The following is a 15,910-nucleotide window of genomic DNA, read 5'->3' as shown; positions in this document are numbered from 1 at the left end:
CATCCCTCCTCTGGGACACCTACTGTACCTGTGTGCCAATTTTCATCCAGATTTACTGTAGAATTCCTCAGAAATTAAAGGGTACTTGTATTCAATGCAATACAGTCAATACAATAGAATTATGTCAATTTTCAGAAATTCATTAAAAGTCATCCTGAATAGTTGAGGTCCAACTTTCAACACATCCCCCCTCTGGGACACCTACTGTACCTGTGTGCCAAGTTTCATCCAGATTTACTGTAGAATTCCTCAGAAATTAATGGAAACATTTATTCAATCTAATACAGCCAATACACTACAATTGTGTCAATTTTCAGAAATTCATTAAAAATCATCCTGAGTAGTTGACGTCCAACTTTCAACACATCCCTCCTCTAGGACACCTACTGTACCTGTGTGACAAGTTTCATCCAGATTTACTGTAGAATTCCTCAGAAATTAAAGGGTACTTGTATTCAATGCAGTCGGCCAATACACTACAATTATGTCAATTTTCAAAAATTCATTAAAAATCATCCTGAGTAGTTGATGTCCAACTTTCAACACATCCCTCCTCTAGGACACCTACTGTACCTGTGTGCCAGGTTTCAGCCAGATTTACTGTAGAATTCCTCAGAAATTAAAGGGTACTTGTATCCAATGCAGTCGGCCAATACAGTAAAATTATGTCAATTTTCAAAAATTCATTAAAAATCATCCTGAGTAGTTGATGTACAACTTTCAACACATCCCCCCTCTGGGACACCTACTGTACCTGTGTGCCAAGTTTCATCCAGATTTACTGTAGAATTCCTCAGAAATTAAAGGGTACTTGTATTCAATGCAGTCGGCCAATACACTACAATTATGTCAATCTTCAAAAATTCATTAAAAATCATCCTGAGTAGTTGATGTCCAACTTTCAACACATCCCTCCTCTGGGACACCTACTGTACCTGTGTGACAAGTTTCATCCAGATTTACTGTAGAATTCCTCAGAAATTAATGGAAACATTTATTCAATCTAATACAGCCAATACACTACAATTATGGAAATTTCAGAAATTCATTAAAAATCATCCTGAGTAGTTGAGGTCCAACTTTCAACACATCCCTCCTCCGGGAAACCTGCTGTACGTCTGGGCCAAGTTTCAGCCAGATTTACTGTAATATTCTTCAGAAATTGCAGGGAACTTATGTTCAGTGCAAGAAAGGCTGAAAGACGACCACCCCTGAACAAGACACACAAGCTGAAACGTCAAGACTGGGCCAAGAAATATCTCAAGACTGGTTTTTCTAAGGTTTTATGGACTGATGAAATGAGAGTGAGTCTTGATGGGCCAGATGGATGGGCCCGTGGCTGGATTGGTAAAGGGCAGATAGCTCCAGTCCGACTCAGACGCCAGCAAGGTGGAGGTGGAGTACTGGTTTGGGCTGGTATCATTAAAGATGAGCTTGTGGGGCCTTTTCGGGTTGAGGATGGAGTCGAGCTCAACTCCCAGTCCTACTGCCAGTTTCTCGAAGACACCTTCTTCAAGCAGTGGTACAGGAAGAAGTCTGCATCCTTCAAGAAAAACATGATTTTCATGCAGGACAATGCTCCATCACACGCGTCCAAGTACTCCACAGCGTGGCTGGCAAGAAAGGGTATAAAAGAAGAAAAACTAATGACATGGCCTCCTTGTTCACCTGATCTGAACCCCATTGAGAACCTGTGGTCCATCATCAAATGTGAGATTTACAAGGAGGGAAAACAGTACACCTCTCTGAACAGTGTCTGGGAGGCTGTGGTTGCTGCTGCACGCAATGTTGATGGTGAACAGATCAAAACACTGACAGAATCCATGGATGGCAGGCTTTTGAGTGTCCTTGCAAAGAAAGGTGGCTATATTGGTCGCTGATTTGTTGTTGTTTTGTTTTTGAATGTCGGCGAGGATTCCGCACGGCACTCCCCTCCATTCACCTCGCGAATCTCCGCTCTCTTCCAAACAAAGTCGACGAATTACTGCTCTTAAACCGGACTAACAAGGACTTTGCACACTCTGCTGCCCTCTGCTTCACTGAAACCTGGCTCAGTGAGCGAGTCCCAGACGCTGTCTTAAATCTGCCGGGCTTCCAACTTCACCGGGCGGACCGCGAAACAGAGCTCTCAGGGAAAACAAAGGGTGGTGGAGTCTGCTTCTACATTAATGAAGGTTGGTGTACTGATGTCACAGTGTTACAGAAACACTGCAGCCCACACTTGGAAAGTTTTCTCATCAACTGTAAACCTTTTTATTCACCGCAGGAGTTTTCTTCCTTCATGCTGGTCGGAGTTTACATCCCTCCACAGGCCAACGCGAACAACGCACTGTGCGAGCTGGCTGACCAGATTACTACCCTGGAGAGGAAATTCCCGGATTCCTTTACAATTATTCTTGGGGATTTTAACAGAGCAAACCTAAACTACGAACTCCCTAAATACAGACAGCATATAGACTGCCCCACCAGGGACAACATCATACTGGATCACTGCTACACCACTCTAAAAGATGCCTATCGCTCTGTGCCTCGGGTAGCTTTGGGACATTCTGATCACTGCATGGTCCATCTTATTCCAGTTTATAGGCAAAAACTCAAACGTGCCAAGCCTGTAGTCAAAACTGTGAAGAAGTGGACTAACGCAGCAAAGCATGAACTGCAGGACTGTTTTGACTCCACTGATTGGACTGTTTTTGAAGCTGCATCTGAGAACCTAGATGAGCTCACGGACACTGTGACATCATACATCAGTTTCTGTGAAGACGTGTGTGTGCCAACAAAGACCTTTTGCACATACAACAACAATAAACCATGGTTCACTCCTAAACTCCAACATCTTCGCAAGGCCAAGGAGGACGCCTACAGAAGTGGTGACAGGGTCCTGTACAAGCAAGCCAGGAACACACTGACCAAGGAGATCAAAGCAGCTAAAAGGATCTACTCCCAGAAGCTGGAAGAACAGCTCTCAGCCAACGACCCTGCATCAGTGTGGAGGGGCCTGCAGGAAATCACCAGCTACAGATGCCCCCCACCCACTATTGAAGCAAACAAAGACCTGGCCAACGAGTTAAACACTTTCTATTGCAGGTTTGAGACGGACAGACTCCCACGCCCCACCCTCCCCTCCCCAGGGACATTGCTTCAGACATTGACCCCCAACACACCTTCCACCTCTCCCCCCTTCACCCTGCCCCTCCCCAATCAAGACTCAACGACCACCCCCACCCTCCCCAATCCAGACTCAACGACCACCACCACCCTCTCCAACCCAGACTCAACGACCTCCACCACACCTCTCACCCCCTGTTAGATTTGTATTGTTGATTGTCATTTATGCTTAGAAATATTTACTTATATATGCTTAGAGTTTTGTAATTAGTTGTAGATTGGTAGAGGTTTTGATCCTTGATAGTCTGCAAACTTTGTGTGTATTAGACAGCACTTTGGGAGCATGAGAGGTCATACCGTGTCTTATTGTTTTATGGTAGGATTAACGTAGCTACGTCTGTTCTAGTCTAAGTGCTCTTTGTTTAGATGAACTGCAGGACTTCCTCACCGTGTTATCTAGGATGAACCATCTAGGGTGAGGGGGAGGCTACCCTCTTCCTGACCAAGGATGTTTAACCCTTTGATCAGCAACACACACACACACACACACACACACACACACACACACACACACACACACACACACACACACACACACACACACACAGGCAAGGTACTCTTTGTTTGTATGTAGACGTCGTATGTTAATGAACCTATGCATATTCATGTAACCTCAATAAAAGGGCAGTGTTACAGGAGGACGGACGAGACCAACTGGAGTCAAGCGGTTGTCCGGTTCTCTCCCGTGCACGAGTAACATGAAGAACTTTGCCTATTTGTGTCTTGCTTAGCAGTGTAATTATATTGTCTTAACGTTCCAGCGAATAGGTTTATGCTACAAACCTAACATTAATTGGTCCTTCGAGCCGGATCCCTGGAATCGCATTCACCGAGGGGAGGAGAGGCACGCTGAAAGCCTGACGTCAGCCAGGAAGTTCCTGTGGATTCGCGGTCTGTCTTTTCTCCTCGATGAATGACGGTCGGCGGGATTCGGGCTGATATTACACTCTAAGCAACGCCAAGTAAGTTTAAAGAGGCCGACTCTATAACCGTGTCGTTGTGCAGTCTCCGCCACTGTGTGAGGCGTTGAGAAGAGGCCGACTCTATAACCGTGTCGTTGTGCAGTCTCCGCCACTGTGTGAGGCGTTGAGAAGAGGCCGACTCTATAACCGTGTCGTTGTGCAGTCTCCGCCACTGTGTGAGGCGTTGAGAAGTTCGCTACTTTGTGTAGCGATACCCGGGTTCCTTGCTACTTTGTGGAGCAAGAGGTTCCTCGCTACTTTGTGTGGCTAGAGGTGAGTTCTCCGCCGCTTTGTGGGGCGTTGAGAAGTTCCGCGGGGTCCAGACTGTGCTGGACGATAGGCCTATTTTGTGTTGTTTTTGTTGTCGTTGTCATTGTTGTCATCGTTGTTGTTGTGTGTGAGTGTGTGCGGAGCAGAACATGTGGTCTGTGACACCGACTGTTGTTGTTATCATGGGTTTCTAAGCAACCAAGAGTGAGTCGGAGGGAGACAGACGTTTGTGCTGGACTTTGCTCCTGGCAGCACAAAGTATTTATGTAAAAAAGAGAGAGAGCGACGGCTCCACAGCTGCGCGGGTTCACGCGAGCGCGGTCACGCGGGTTTCACGCGGACCTGAGCCGTGCGGTTAATCGCAGGCTTAAAAATGGAAGAGATTAAAATGTTAGAAGTTTTCAGAAAACACACCAGCCTTGAAGAGCGTGTGGAGAAGGCCAGCCCACATCAGCAGCTATGCTCTGGTGGGTGGCTGTCCCCCCACCCCTTGCTGACACAAAACGTTAACTCTTCAGCCTGTGTGCCAGACCATAGACGTAATTGAGGTGGATAGTTGTTAAAAGTCATCTACATTACGCTTGTGATTGCTTAAATTCAGTACGATGACATGTGAGGTGAAGTGATATAGATAAATATTTAAACTACTGAAGTGCATAGAGGCACTTGACCTGTGTGGAAGACTGTCGTCTTATTATGAACCATTGTTGAGATGTAGAGCACACCTGTGAAAACAACTAATATGCTGAACCCTGTATGAAACATCTAAAAGTACATGATGGAGAAGCTGAGTTGAATATGAAAGTGTAAGACTTTGCCACTGTGGGCAGAGCAACTACTGTGTGATGTTGCGTTGCAGTTTTTTTTTTTCTTCTGAGCTGATGAGCAGGCTACACATTATCAGATCGAGAGCTGTCTGAGAACTACTCTAAGAGAGGGAAACAGCACTATGATAACTATGATAACTTGAGTGTGCAGCGTTTCCGTGAGCAGTTTTCCTGCATCTTGACTTGTGTGTAGAGTGTTCATAACATCAGCATCATGTTTTTGATTATTTGTTTGTTGGGTTGAAAAATAGTTAAATAAACTGGTGATCATATTTACGGATCACCATGGCACATATCATCAGCCATGTGATTTATTTTTGCAGATGACAAAGTGAGTGTGAATGTGTCTGACATCACAGTGTTTTTGTGCACTGTGCAAGAGTAATTGCCTTTGATTGTGAGTGACAGCGGTGATTTTGCAGGTCACCAGCTATTGTAAATAAAAAAAATTTAAAAAAAAGAGTGAATAAGAGGGAGAATTTATATTGTAGGAAAAAATAATCATAGGAAAAAGGTTTTGTGTTGATCAACCAAAAAAAACAACTACAATTTCATTTTCTGCTTTTAAGAAAGGACTGTTCACAAAAACACAGAGCGAGAGAGAGAGAGAGATATGTGTTGATTAAGCAGTGATGATAATAATGAAATGTCTTAGTTTGTCACTTTCAGGTGAAAAGCAGACCTGAATCAATTTTCCACATGCAGCGGTCGGAAGAAAGTTATAGTTTAACATCATTGGAAACATGCAGGCCAAGTTTCTGGCTGACTTATTTACAGTGCCATGTGTTTCTCAACCTCACAAGCGAGCTCACTCCTCCCTGAAGATAAGGAATGCAGCTCCATGATAAAGAGACAGCAGCAAGTCCTGAGCACAAAAAGTCCCAGCAGCAGCAGCAGAAGAAAGCAAACCCATCTTCCTGTCTGATTGGATGAATTCCACGGAGGGGCGAGCAAGATGGCGGTGGCAGCATGTTGAAATGCTCAAAAAGGACTGAGTGACTCGGGCAAGCCACATGCAGCTAGCATGCTGGCTAGCGACATGAAAGAAATGGACCCTTCATGATGCGTTCAACGTGCCAGCGCTGTGGTGGGAAAGGCTCCATCATAAACACGCCCTGCGCCGAGGTTCAGGCCAAGAAGAAGAAGACGATGACTTCCAAGCCCAAGAAGGTCAGCCTCAGCGTGGGCGAGCTGATTGTGAAAGCCGTGGCCGCTTCCAAGGAGCGCAACGGCCTGTCCGTGGCCGCCCTCAAGAAGGCTCTGGCTGCCGGAGGCTACGATGTGGACAAGAACAAGGCCCGTGTCAAGACCGCCATCAAGAGTCTGGTGGCGAAGGGCACTCTGGTGCAGACCAAGGGCACCGGGGCCTCCGGATCCTTCAAGATGAACAGGGTTACTGAGACCAAAGCTAAGACGCCCGCCGCGGCCAAAGCCAAGAAACCGGCAGCAGCTGCTAAGAAGTCGCCCAGGAAGGCAGCAGCAGCAGCACTTCAGCCACTAGCACGAAGTCAACCGCATCAGAGGACAATAGTGAGAGTGGCTGTGACTTCACTGTGCATGTGAAGAAAACGTTTGAGGAGAACTGAACAGTTGGAGTTTGACATTTGCCACCTGTGGAGTAAAATGGCAAGAAGAGACAGTGGGACACAGGACAAAGCTGAAGGAGAACTGCCGGCTGTTGGACTGTTGAAGTGGGAGAGGACAACAGAGTGAGAAGACTAGGTGAGAACACATAGGAATTATTTAATGTGGGAAATCAAAATTTGGGTTAGCAAACCTGGGGAAAAACAAAACTGACTGCTTAAGTTGGAAAATTGAGACGGAGTCTGAAACATTGCGAAAATAGAAACATATACAAAATCACACACACACAAGCAGAACATGCATTAACCCTACTAACAATTCCAAACACAAAATGACTCATGAAGACTCATAGCACATTAGTTAAGAAATGATTAAATAATAGCAGAGAAGTGTGTAGGAAAGGCAGCTTTAAGAACATGCTCTGCTGGAGATGCAGCTCCACAGACATGCATTAGACCTGCCTAATAACACAAACACATGTAATGAAAATTAGCTTGTTATCTTTCATCAGTGTTACAATAGTGTCAATTTAGCAGACACTTGTTATCAAATGCTGAATTTATCCTAAAGAAAAAAAATTGACTCTCCAAGTTGCAGGACAACAATTTAACTTTTGTGAGAAAAAAGATCCTGGTTTGACCAACCAGTGATCAGACAATAAATTTAGTTGTTAAAATGGTAAATTGGGAGAAGCTTCCTGCTTGATTGAGGCAGCACATGTAATTTACTGTATGAGGGAAATTGTCTTTTGTGATACTATTTTGAACATGCTTTTCTGTCGTCCTGTCAACTTAGTGGGTTAATAGTTGATATGCAAATTAGTGATCGGTTTTAGATTAATGAAAGGTGACTGAATTCTAGCACGAGTGAATGAGATGTGTTGGAGTTGTTGTGTGTTGAGTGGAGACTCTAAAACACTGAGTTTCCTGCTTTGATGTGCGAGTGAATCCTGTATTTAGATACACAACTCTGAATACGTCAGAACAGACTGTTTTGTGAAGTGCATGACAGCATGTCACATGTTTTATGATGAAGGGAAAAGGAAAATTGAATAAAATAGATCTGTGGCCTAAATGAGTGAAGAGCACAGACCTGGTAATTAAACTCATAGCTAATAAGACATTAGGATTATGTTGTGTGTTGTGCAGCTGATGGTTGATTTGGAGTGAATCTAGCTGATGATTTTTCTTTTGTTGTGAAGTCGAGCCTGCCGATTAGTATGATGGTATGATAAACCATGCTAATGGTATGATTTACCCTCCTGAGATGAGGAGTTTGTGTCATGACTTAACAAGGCCTTTTTATTTTTGATACTTTCACAGTGCACTGAAAGTTTTGTTTGATAATCTCTGTTCTTTAAGCAGATCTGCACGTCGGGAATTAAAAGCGCTACACGTCGTCGAGAAAATTGTGCCAAGTGAGTTCTCCACATTTAAATGGACTCTGGAGAAAGCCACTTATTTGGGACAATTATTAAATGACAGTCCCAGTCCAAAAGGATTCAGCGATGTAATCCAAACTAAAGTTCTTCTTTTTCTTTTTGAAATGACGTCATTTTGCTGAGAGTGGAAACTAAATGCGACGATAGGTTCCACTATCAGCAAAGAAAGAAAGAATGAATGCATGAATGAGTGAGTGAAAGGAAAACAAACTGACTGACTGGTAAAAGCTGACAAAAGCTGACAAGACTTTACTGATGTAACACGACTGTGTGAAGTTGACCCCCGCCTGGCAGGGGTGCAGATGAGTCTGTGTGTGCTTCCCTTTACAGGAGCAGAAAGATGACAGCAACACTCGAGGTTGTGTGATGATTTAACATTTTAAATGCCATTTTCTGTGTCTGTGAATTTACTATGTGTGCGTCATTCACTAGCTTGTGTGCTCACAGAGATATCTGTGACAAAGTATGCATACGCCTGCGCAAGCGCTAACATTTGCATTTTCGTTTTTACAGCATTACGGTTCTTCATGTGTTTGATCATGTGATTTATAGGAATACTGGCTAATGTTTCTCTACTACGAGATTTCTGGGTTTATGTGTGAAGAAAACTGTAGTTACAGGCATATGTTGATGGAGAAATTAATATAGTTTGAGACATACTGTGATGAGACCAGTGTTACTGTTTCCACAGCGAGTGTTAACTTAATGGTGTTTTATGGCACCTCTAGAATCCGTTGACCTGTGTCTGACCTCCGTCTGACCACAGTCAATGTGTATTGCTAATGTTTGTTTCTTTGAGAATGCTGTGGTAGATTCAGCTGAAGCGGACAAGTGACATGGGTAAAACAAATAAGAGATTACGGTATTTATGGAATAGTTTATTATGGGCTCATTTGCTGGCCACTTTTGAACCCATAATAATAATATATGAGTGGAGTGACTTTGCTTAAGAGAAGTCACTGATTACATTAATGTTAACAGAGTACATGGGATAATCCATGTCTGAGGTGAATTAGGGTAATAGTTGTAGTTACTGATTTGAGAAAACCTGCACATGACACTTGTCTTGCTGATGTTGAATGCTTATTACTCTTATGATACAATTGTTTACAGGTATGAAGTTTGATTTCACTTCCAGATTTTGCTTTCCAGGCCGTGATGGCCTATAAGTGAAGTTCACTGAATTAAAGAATGTGGTTTGATGATTGTTGACATGCTCTCCAAATAGAAGTTTTTCTTCTTAGCAAGGAAATACAGGTGCAGCAGTAATCTCCTGAGAAATCTTCAGAGGCCCAGTGAGAAGCGTGAACCATTCCAGGCATAGCCGACAGCCAGGCAGTGGTTGAGGTCAAAGGTCAAGCTGGTTGGGGCCCATCATGAGATCAGACCTTGGAGCCACAGCAAGGACCATGAAACTGCCTGCAAAATAGAGGAGAGGATCGTCCACAAGATGGGAGCTGAGGCCAGGAGAGAGGCTTCAGGAGGATCAGAGATCATCTTCAGCACAGCAGACATCACACAGAGAGCTGTGCTACTGAGCTTCCAGGAGATTTTAAATAAAATGAAAGATTCAATATTGACGCTGAGGAAGACAACTAAGGTGTACGACGTGCTCTGCCTTAAACCTTCAGCAGCGTTGGAACATGAAAGCTCGTGGGATGAGGGGAGCGTGCCAAGCTCCATCGACAGCGCAGAAGGAGTTCGAGGATGACATCATGATTCTGTGAAAGCACAGGAACCAGAAGCTATGGTGGTGATGACAGCAGTTTCCTATGAACATCACCTAATGCTGTGCCACTATACTGTGCATACGATGACACTCTGAAGGCTGCTGGGATCATAACAGCAGTAAGATGACGGAACCCAGCACCCTTTCCACAGAGAGCTTTTTCTGCAGAGCGTGGACAATTAAGGAGTCATAAATATCCCCCTCACAAGACGAAGGTCTGAAGTCAGGTGATGGGGGCTGGTAGGAGGCCATAAAACTAGAGTGCTGAGAGGTCTGCAGCTTGGAAATAGCTGAGACCCATGTTGACGAACAACAAAACCAACTGGTATGTTTGAATGTCTATTCTACATACATTTGGGCTCTGGTCCTATGGACAGTGATGGAAACAACTGGAAGAGACATTCATGACGCCCTGCAGAGCTTAAACCACTCTGCAGAGAGACATGTGATGTGCACACCCGGAGGAAGCACCGCCAAGCTGAGATGTTTTTGAAAATGTTACTTTTTTAGTTTCACTATTAAATTAACAATTTCTTTGGTTGCTCGTAAGATGCAGTTTGCCATGAGATGAGCTCAATGAATGGGATAACTGCTGATACATTTGTTAAACTGTGTACTTTTCAGTAATTTAGGGTGATTTGACATATGCTGAGTATAAAAAGGTTTGCATTGAAACTGTCAGACATGAGGTATTCATACCTGGGAACTTTTTAAGCATAAAGGTCAAAAAGGGGGGAAATGTTAGATTTGTATTGTTGATTGTCATTTATGCTTAGAAATATTTACTTATATATGCTTAGAGTTTTGTAATTAGTTGTAGATTGGTAGAGGTTTTGATCCTTGATAGTCTGCAAACTTTGTGTGTATTAGACAGCACTTTGGGAGCATGAGAGGTCATACCGTGTCTTATTGTTTTATGGTAGGATTAACGTAGCTACGTCTGTTCTAGTCTAAGTGCTCTTTGTTTAGATGAACTGCAGGACTTCCTCACCGTGTTATCTAGGATGAACCATCTAGGGTGAGGGGGAGGCTACCCTCTTCCTGACCAAGGATGTTTAACCCTTTGATCAGCAACACACACACACACACACACACACACACACACACACACACACACACACACACACACACACACACACACACACACACACACACAGGCAAGGTACTCTTTGTTTGTATGTAGACGTCGTATGTTAATGAACCTATGCATATTCATGTAACCTCAATAAAAGGGCAGTGTTACAGGAGGACGGACGAGACCAACTGGAGTCAAGCGGTTGTCCGGTTCTCTCCCGTGCACGAGTAACATGAAGAACTTTGCCTATTTGTGTCTTGCTTAGCAGTGTAATTATATTGTCTTAACGTTCCAGCGAATAGGTTTATGCTACAAACCTAACACCCCCCTTTCCTCCTCCCTGAAACTAAGAATACACACTCAGGATGTGAGCCGACTATTCCAGAAACAGAAGCCCAGGAAAGCCCCCGGACCAGATGGCGTCTCACCCTCCTGCCTCAAAACCTGTGCTGAACAGCTGGCTCCCATCTTTACTCGCATCTTCAACAGATCCCTGGAGCTGTGTGAAGTTCCCTCCTGCTTCAAACGCTCCACCATCATCCCTGTTCCCAAGAAACCCACCATCACAGGACTGGATGACTACAGACCTGTCGCCTTGACGTCTGTGGTCATGAAATCCTTCGAACGACTGGTGTTAGCCCATCTGAAAGACATTACAGGCCACCAGCTGGACCCTCTGCAGTTTGCCTACCGGGCAAACAGGTCAGTGGATGATGCAGTGAACATGGGGCTGCATTACATCCTGCAACACCTTGACCGCCCGGGAACTTATGCCAGGGTCCTGTTTGTGGACTTTAGTTCGGCTTTTAACACCATTGTGCCTGAACTTCTTTCCTCCAAACTCTCCCAGCTCAGCGTGTCACCAGCTACCTGTCAGTGGATCACCAGCTTCCTGACAGACAGAAAGCAACAAGTGAGGCTGGGGGAGATCACCTCTGAAACCCAGTCCCTCAGTATTGGTGCCCCTCAAGGATGTGTCCTCTCACCACTACTGTTCTCCCTCTACACTAACGACTGCACCTCCAATAACTCTGCTGTCAAACTCCTAAAGTTTGCAGATGACACCACTGTCATTGGCCTCATTCAAGATGGTGATGAGTCTGCATACCGGCAGGAAGTTGAGCGGCTGGTACTCTGGTGCAGTCAGCACAATCTGGAGCTGAACACTCTTAAGACTGTAGAGATGACAGTGGACTTCAGGAGACATCCCTCAACTCTGCTCCCCCTCAGACAGCCCTGTGTCGACTGTGAAGATCTTCAAGTTCCTGGGTACAACCATCTCCCAGGCCCTGAAGTGGGAGACCAACATCAACTCCATCCTCAAAAAGACCCAGCAGAGGATGTACTTCCTGAGACAACTGGGGAAGTACAGTCTTCCACAGGAGCTGCTGATCCAGTTCTACACTGCGGTCATTGAGTCTGTCCTGTGCTCCTCCATCACAGTCTGGTATGGAGCAGCCACTAAACAGGACAGGAGCAGACTGCAGCGGACTGTACGGGCAGCAGAAAGGATCATCAGCGCCCCCCTGCCCTCCATCCAGGATCTGTACCTCTCAAGAACCAGGAAACGGGCAGGGAAAATCATCGCAGACCCCTCACACCCTGCACACAGACTTTTTGATCTGCTGCCCTCTGGCAGACGGTACAGAAGCCTGCAGACCAGGACCACCCGACACAGGAACAGTTTCTTTCCCCTCGCCATCTCCCTTCTTAACAGTTGACCTGTCACACTGCTCCCACTGCCAGACTGCAACTGCACCTTATGTACATTTTGTAGTATTCATTCCACCTCATTCATTTCTGTATTTTATGTATATAAGTTTAGATTCGTTATTTATAGTTGGTTTACATAGCTTTGTGTATGTATGTGTAATGTGTATATATAGACACTTGTGTGTGTGTGTGTGTGTGTGTGTGTGTGTGTGTGTGTGTGTGTGTGTGTGTGTGTGTGTGTGTGTGTGTGTGTGTGTGTGTGTGTGTGTGTAAGATTTACATTGCTGTGCTTGAGAGCCACCATCTACCGGAACAAAATTCCCTGTATGTGTCTGCACATATACTTGGCCAATAAACAGGATTCTGATTCTGATTCTGAGATGTATATTTGTGAATGTGGAGATGTTATATTGGTTTCACTGGTAAAAATAAATAATTGAAATGGGTATATATTTGTTTTTTGTTAAGTTGCCTAATAATTATGCACAGTAATAGTCACCTGCACACACAGATATCCCCCTAAAATAACTAAAACTAAAAACAAACTAAAAACTACTTCCAAAAACATTCAGCTTTGATATTAATGAGTTTTTTGGGTTCATTGAGAACATGGTTGTTGTTCAATAATAAAATTATTCCTCAAAAATACAACTTGCCTAATAATTCTGCACTCCCTGTAGGTCTGTTGACAGAGCTCTGTACAGGTCTGCTCGAGCTGACCTGAAAAGGGGTCCCACCTGTCCAGCAACAACACATGGCATGGAATAATAGACATCATAAACCACAGAGGCAGAACTGTGAAAACAGAAAACCTGAGTGTGCAGCTAGCAGAGGACATAAACAGCTTCTTTGCCCGCTTTGAAACACCACAACAGCAGCATTCATCTGCCTCAGCCCTGCTCCCATCCTCATCCTCACCTGGTTCCTGCACCGCTCCATTCACTGTAACGGAGCACGATGTCAGATGAGTGTTCCTAGCAGTGAACCCCAGGAAGGCGTCCAGACGGAATACGTGGTAAAGTGCTAAGACCATGTGCCCACCAGCTCACCCTCATCTCCACCAGAATCTTCAACCTCTCACTGGATGAAGCAGCCATCCCATCCTGTCTAAAATCAGCCACAATCATCCCAGTACCAAAGAAGTCTCCCATCACCAGCCTGAACTATTATTGCCCTGTGAAATGCTTTGAGAGACTAGTCCCCCCCAGAATTCGACCCCCACCAGTTTGCATACTGTGCAAACAGATTCACAGAAGATGCCATCACCCTCCACTCGGTGCTGAGTCACCTAGAACAGCGGCAGAGCTACGCCAGAATGCTCTTTGTGGACTACAGCTCACCCTTCCACCACTCGCCCATTGAGAGCCTACTAACTTACTGCATCACAGTATGGTACAGCAGCTGCACTAAGGCGGATAGAGCCACCCTCCCAGCATGTTTGCAATGAGTAGGAGATGCTCTGTATCTCACTGTACAACTGTATAGTGACAAAGGTATTGGGTTCTTTTCTAAAAATTGCTATAAACAGAGGAACCCAAACTGATGAAAAGTGGCGAATATTTTTTTTCAAATGACTATTTTTAGTGGATTTTTGATATAGAAGCAGAATGACAGAATGTTAAAAGAAGTTACTTTTAGTCATTCTAAGCTGGGCATTGCGTTCTCTGGCTGTTCAAAGCCATGGAACTTTAGACTTTCCAAGCAAATAATGATGGCCATACTGATGTTCTTTTCAGTACATTTTACTTTATGTTCATTTTCATTTTTATGATGTTTCTATTTTTACATAATTCCTCCCACATAGCAAAATTGGTATGGCCTGGATCTGTCACACACAATGTGCTTACACATGGCCTGCGTACCGCAAAGAATGACGGCCCTATGGTGGCCCAGATCTGGTTTACCAGAGGTGGCCCACACATGAGCCAGCACAAGGCCAGTTGCAGACACACTGCTGGCCCTGTGCTGGCCCAGAACAGTTTCAGCTCTGGCCCCAGATGTCAGCCTAATGTGTACCTTAGCCATGTAAGCCATGTAATAACAACATGTGCTGGAACATAATAGTGCAAAAGTAACATGACGAAACTCTGTTCAGACAGTGAATGGACTGATTCTTATACAGCACTTTTTTACTCACCCATATTACTCAAAGTGCTCTATACAACATGTCACATTCACCCAATCAGGCCAAATGTGGCATGCCATCACATAAACAGTGCCATCTTACCATGCCAGAAGTCAGCCAGCAGTGCCGGCTTGACACCAGATCCAGGCAAGACCCGTCTGCTATGTGGGATGACTTGTTCTTTTGGCATTTTAGTTGTGGATTATGTTTGGACTGTGTCTCTTGCCCTTTCAGTATTGTTTCCTTGTGCTTCTAAGTGTCCCTTTGTTTCTTTTTAGGTTATGTAGTATGGGTTAGAGATATTTTGTATGTTGTTTTTGTTTAATAAATCCACCTTTTGGATTATTCCCTGATGTGCCTGAGTTCTGTTATTTAGTGTCACTTTGAAAGGACACACATCCAGCATTGACATATAATTGTTCTTTCAATTTTTGATAAAGATTACAGTGAATTGAGATGTAACTTGGCCCAGAGGTACGGTAGGACGCCCAGAGTAAGAAAGTGTTGAAAGTTGGACCTCAACTATTATGGATGATTTTTAATGAATTTTTGAAATTTCCATAATTGTAGTGTATTGGCTGTATTGAATTGCATATAAATATCCTTTAATTTCTGAGGAATTTTACAGTGAATCTGGATGAAACCTGGCACACAGGTACAGTAGGTGTCCCAGAGAAGGAATGTGTTGAAAGTTGGACCTCAACTACTCAGGATAATTTTTAATGAATTTCTGAAAATTGACATAATTCTATTGTACTGACTGTATTAGCTTGAATAAATGTTTCCATTAATTTCTGAGGAATTCTACAGTAAATCGGGCTGAAACCTGGCACACAGGTACAGTAGGTGTCCCAGAGGGGGGATGTGTTGAAAGTTGGACATCAACTACTCAGGATGATTTTTAATTAATTTCTGAAAATTGACATAATTATAGTGTATTGGCTGTATTGCATTGAATACAAGTACCCTTTAATTTCTGAGGAATTCTACAGTAAATCTGGCTGAAACCTGGCACA

At 44.1% G+C, this 15,910-nt stretch overlaps 1 pseudogene across 1 annotated transcript; it reads left to right on the top strand.

Moving 5' to 3' along the window:
- The first annotated feature begins 3,309 nt into the window (after window positions 1-3,309).
- LOC113012366 (histone H1 pseudogene) lies at window positions 3,310-11,296 on the top strand (annotated as a pseudogene). Its single transcript, XR_013908900.1, has one exon. The product of XR_013908900.1 is annotated as a histone H1 pseudogene (transcript).
- Window positions 11,297-15,910: the final 4,614 nt, after the last annotated feature.

This window comes from Astatotilapia calliptera, chromosome 4, assembly GCF_964374335.1.
Source record: "Astatotilapia calliptera chromosome 4, fAstCal68.1, whole genome shotgun sequence".
NCBI lineage: Eukaryota > Metazoa > Chordata > Actinopteri > Cichliformes > Cichlidae > Astatotilapia > Astatotilapia calliptera.
This window is presented reverse-complemented; position numbering and strand designations above follow the sequence as displayed.